The sequence below is a fragment of the Pinus tabuliformis genome, chromosome 2_2, assembly GCF_031772625.1.
Source record: "Pinus tabuliformis cultivar Carrire ecotype Pingquan chromosome 2_2, CPIR1, whole genome shotgun sequence".
In the NCBI taxonomy this organism is placed as follows: domain Eukaryota; kingdom Viridiplantae; phylum Streptophyta; class Pinopsida; order Pinales; family Pinaceae; genus Pinus; species Pinus tabuliformis.
The window spans coordinates 226,581,950-226,587,494 of NC_142300.1; the positions used below are offsets into that span (position 1 = coordinate 226,581,950).

At 33.5% G+C, this 5,545-nt stretch overlaps 1 long non-coding RNA gene and 1 pseudogene across 1 annotated transcript; both read right to left on the bottom strand.

Moving 5' to 3' along the window:
• Window positions 1-1,753: 1,753 nt before the first annotated feature.
• On the bottom strand, window positions 1,754-2,502 carry LOC149192137 (uncharacterized; annotated as a pseudogene).
• A 523-nt stretch (window positions 2,503-3,025) lies between these two features.
• Window positions 3,026-5,227, bottom strand: LOC149192138 (uncharacterized). Its single transcript, XR_016254867.1, has 3 exons — window positions 5,061-5,227; window positions 4,575-4,603; window positions 3,026-3,093 (listed from the first exon to the last, which is right to left on the bottom strand). It is a non-coding gene; the product is annotated as an uncharacterized LOC149192138 (long non-coding RNA).
• Window positions 5,228-5,545: the final 318 nt, after the last annotated feature.

The window sequence follows — 5,545 nt, forward strand, 5'->3', positions numbered from 1 at the left end:
ATATAAGCCAATTCTCAATCTATTGGTGACCTACATAATTATCTTCTCCACTATTGGCTTTCAAAATTCTAGTTGGCTCCATCTCCTGTTATAGCCCAAGAATTGCAGCGATTGGTATCCAAATTGGTGGTGATATAGTTCTCGAGGAAGCTTCATATTGAATGAATCTAATTCGGGTAATGAACTAGTATCATCAACTTCATAACAAGCTAAAGTTGTAGAAACGTCTTTATCACTAGATGTTTTTTCGATGCTTAATCATTTCTTGGAGGCACACCAAACCACCCATCCTTCTTCCTGTTAAGAATAAAATAATAAATTCCTGTAAGGCAAGTTTTATACCATTTCTCAACCATTTCCAAGAGAGCTACTTACTGAAATAAAATAAAATAAATGTAGTGTATACTTGAAATAGAAATGTGTGCACTCTTAGTATTTCTTCATTATCACTTGCCTTGCCTTGCATGATTCCTCGGAGCACCTGCAAATGCAATAGTAGAGTCATTTTATTTTTTTTTATAATAAAAACCCCTACCATCTTTATAATAATTAATAATTGAAATAAAAATAAGATTCTGCAAACTTATTAAACTCTCAATATAAAAATGGATCAAAAACAAAACCAATATACTCTTTAATATAAGCATAAATTTTAATGATGATACCATCTCTATTTTTGGTTGGTAGCACTGTTTGTTCCCAATCAAAGCCCAAAAATGTCGTGAATACTAGTGAAAATACTAGGTAAGTTTCAAACCCTTTTAAAATGAAAGTACATCACCTATTTTTCTCTGTAGTGGGATGGGAAGTATTTGAAAACTCTTATTAGAAGAGTGAACAAAATCTCTGACTAAAACTTGCAGAATCTCAATCAACATTAATACTCAACAATCATATGGGATTTTCCCTAAATGAGGATTTTAGGGAAAATGAGGATTTTCCCTAAAATGAGGATTTTCCCTAAATGAGGATTAGTCCTAGTTTTAGGGTATTAACCTTGTCCCGTTTATGATAATATTGGATTTATTAGATTAGATTTTTGGTTCCATTATTTGATTACATATGACTAATGTCTATTTTAAACCTTATAAGTAATAGTATATTTACCTAATAATAGAATATTGAGTATATATTGAGTATTTAATAAATATAATTCGGTTATTTATATATTAAAGGAGACATTGTTTCCCAATGACCATTAGAAAAGAGAATTAGATAGTAGTATAAATAAATATATATATGCAATAATATTGTTATTCCCTTTATTCTACTCTATTTATTATTGGTATTATGAATTATTAAATAAATATGGATTCATTAATAAACATAGGTGACCGAAGATAACTAAATTCTAAGATTAACATAATTTTACTTAAGATAACTAAATTCTAAGAGTATCGTTTATTTATACTTAAATAATAGTAGAATAATAATAATTATAGATCATCTAATAAATATATGACCATTATATTTAATACTCATATGATTAAATGATTTTAATCTTAGATATAATTTAATTGTTTTAGCTAATAGAAATGTTACAAGGTCAAATTAGCCGTTGGCAATATAGCCGTTGGAGTCTCTGCACACTCTAAATCAGTAATCCGGATTGGTTCTTCAACTTGTCCTGACGATGAACCAATAAGATGCACATCACAATAATCAAAACCAAAGTTATAATTAGAGAATAACCAAACCAAGTGTATCACAATAATCAAAATCAACATTGTAATTAAGGTATAACCAAAGCCATCATTATAATTAAGTAGTGGTACGTAAATCCAGCACAGGTTAATGAAAAAGAAAAACTACTTATTCGTTTCTATATTCCTTGTATTGAAGAATTTCATTAATAAAGTAATTAACTTGTGCCTCTGTCAAGCATCTCCTGGTATTGCAGCAAAGACATCCTGTTCTGCATCTTCAGTTGCTCATAGAATTTAGCAATGAATTCCTCAGCATGCCTGTCAACCTGATGGTCATTATCTTCACTGAACGAGTTCGAGATCCTTCGACACATCGGAGACAACAAAGGGCTCAGCCTCTGAAGAGCAGGCAACTTGTTATGATCAAGGCAATCCTTGCTGAAGTATTCATTGTTGTGATCCAACTTGGGAAGAACAATAGTGTTAGGCTCTTCCTTTTCTTCAAATTGATGTGGATGAATGCATGGAAAGTGAAGCATATGTGTGGGAAAGTAGTGATGTTTTCTCTTGGCCATGTTGAAGATGGCAGGGCTATTGCTACAGGAGAATTCATATTCTTGAAGCCCAAAGCCACTCTGGTTGCTACTGTCTTTGGAATGGTGGAACACCAAATTCCTCAAGCTTTTCCATAGACTTTGCCTCTCTCCATCATCAGATGCATGTCCATGAGCATCTTGCACTTGGAGGTGAGGCCTTTTCTGATCATGAAGAAAGCTATCTGCACAAATCTCCAAAGACCCTTTGATGAAACATGATTTACACCAGAATGGATATTCTCCATTTCTTGCAATTTCTTATCAAACCTCACAAGGTCTGATACTCACAAAAAAAGAAAAACCAATCTGATCAAATTCTATTAAAAAACCAAGAGGAGGCTTGAACAATACAAAGGCTTGCAATGCCTGCGAGATGTGAAACCTCAGAAGGTGAGCCGATGAAAGGGCATGGAATGCCTCTAGCTTATATTTACTAGCAATTGTCCCAAAAGGTACAAAGAGAGGCCTATAGGATTATTAAATTGGAATTGTTGAATTTTTCTAGAAGAGTTAATTGGTTTGTGGAAAACCTTATTTTCACATGGTCTTTCGGAATGGCTGTGGTCATTTAATTTCCAACTTCTAAGTTCTCCCTTTGACAATTCAAGATTCTAGAACTCTCTACTGCACATGGCGATAAACTAATGAGTACAAAATTTGATCTACCTGCATTTATAGATTACAGAATAAAAACGTAATTAAAGATTAACCTAAAATATGGTACCCAATAAAACTACTTACAAAAACAACACTTATTTCAAAGGCTCAAAATAAATAAAGCTTACCTTGATCAGATCAGTTTTTTTGTCCAGCTCATATTTCACCTTACTCCCCTTCCCAATTTCCACAACCTGAGTATCGAAAAATAACAAAAAATGATAAGTGAAATGAAATCATGGATTGGATAATAGCATGTATGATCATGCCTAATTGTGGTCCTTGGAATCCTTATAAAATATAATTTCTAATCTTGATTATGTATGAGATAACAGAGATAATTATCCATACCTATAAGAAGCTCATTGTCTAGGACATCAGAAACCATATTCTATCAAGCTTAGCAATGAAAAGTTGAAACACTGTGCAAAGGGTTAATCTAAGGGCTCTGTGAGGAAAGGCCAGCGATAGTAAGCACAAAAGCAAAGTATCAGGGATAGAGATATGAAGGGCATACTTTTGGGCACACTATCAAGAGCAGAAAAATAATGAGATAACAAAATGCTCGTCCCAGATACAATTTTAATAACAAAAAAGCTACATATCCAAGGAGGCCAATCAATGTAATGCCCAACCACCTTTTATCTATGTAAGATGAAGATCTAATACATTTTATAATTTCTACATGAAAATATAAAACAATGATAGCCTATTGCGAGAACAAGGAAAGATTTAGACAAGCTTCCCTAATTGCAATCAAGTAAGCACTAAAACAACAGTTGTAGCAGCATCATTGTTAGTAATGGCTCCTAACTAAGCGCTTGGGAGTAAAAGAAGTTGTGGATGAGCTACAAAACAATATTTGATATCATCTTACAAGCAGATAAAAACTCTGCCAAGTGCATGATTATAGGTGAACTGACCAAACAAAGATGTTAAAATAGGTAAATCAGATAATAGATAATAACTCTGCCAAGTGCATGATTATAGGTGAAATGACGAAACAAAGATGTTAAAATAGGTAAATTGGATAAGAGATATGAGCTTATTCAAATGTGGTAAATTGATAACATGTTTCTACTATTTGAATGTGATATGCCTTTCAAGTGGCCCACTGGGTTTTTCCTATATAGACAACATTTTACTACGAGTTTAGTAAGGAGCCAATTACTTGTTCCACCATGTTTATAAAAACATTCCCAGCTCATGCTTGAGAGTGTGAATATGACAGACAAGAGACAATCATATTTTCAAAGACGCAGAGGCGTTAGATCCTAGAAGCAAGCTCTAGTTAAAAAAGGGAACCAAAAAAAAGCATGATTGATGTGATCACACATTTCTACTATTTGAATGCGATATGCCTTTCAAGCTGCCCACTAGGTTTTTCCTATATAGACAACATTTTACTATGAGTTTAGTAAGGAGCTGATTACTTGTTCCACCATGTTTATAAAAATATTCCCAGCTCATGCTTGAGAGTGTGAATATGACAGACAGGAGACAATCATGTTTTTCAAAGGCACATAGGTGTTAGATCCTAGAAGCAAGCTCTAGTTAAAAAGGGAACAAAAAAAAAACATAGCATGATTGATGTGATCACACCTTAGGCTTTATCCTATCCTTCAAAGCAAGGAACACATTCTATAAAAATCAAAGAGGGATACTAGGTACTTACACAATTGAACACCGAAGGAGCTCCAGGTCCTGCAGCCAGACATTGAATTTCACATTTATATCAACCAACCCAAATAAAAACCAAAGAAAAAATCTAGGAGACTAATTATTACTACATTGCATGGGCATCAGAGACATTAGTATAGTGTAATCTATCATTGAACTGGTAAAGAGTCAATAAATCACAAGATAAAGGCATTTATGGATAAATTTCTTTTCAGAACCAAATAATAATTACTGACAGATTGCATGCAAGGATAGGTGTGCTAGCTTTTCTGTAAACCACTTAAGTATTGAAGACACCTCCTGATGATCAATATAATGTATAATCAATGTATTTTTGTTATGTGTGCAAGTACCCCCTACAGTTGAATGTTACATAAATAAGCTATATCCAGAGTGATCATTATAAAGTTACAAATGACACCACATCATGGCCATTATCAACAAAACAAACAATGAGGCAAAAAAGGTTCTTAGCACTTACCAATCTCAAGATCATGCCAAGGATGTGCAGCAACAAATCTACGTGATAGAGATGAAAGAATCCTTTCATTCAGAGGTGGATGAGGAAAGTGTGATTCTCCTCCATTTCTTGGACCTTTAGCACTAGGTGGAACATGTATCTTTGCTAGACCATCAGCACTAGGTGGAGTCATGTTTGAATATAGTGAAACAAGTGTTTTCGCTTCAACTAAATGTGTAACAGGCCTACCAGTTGACCCTTGCCATATTACAGTTGACTAGACCTACAATTGGGTGAATTACACAAATGATCAAAACAAAAAACTTATGTTTGTATATGAGATAAAAATCCAAGAATATTTCAAGGACATATATGAAAGCAACCAAATAATAACTGGACAAAGCATAAGAAATTGATAAATGAAAACAGAGTAGGCTAACTGGAAACATTGTAAGACATTGATCTGTAAAAGCAGAGCCAAATAAAAAGTAGGTACATGAGCCAGA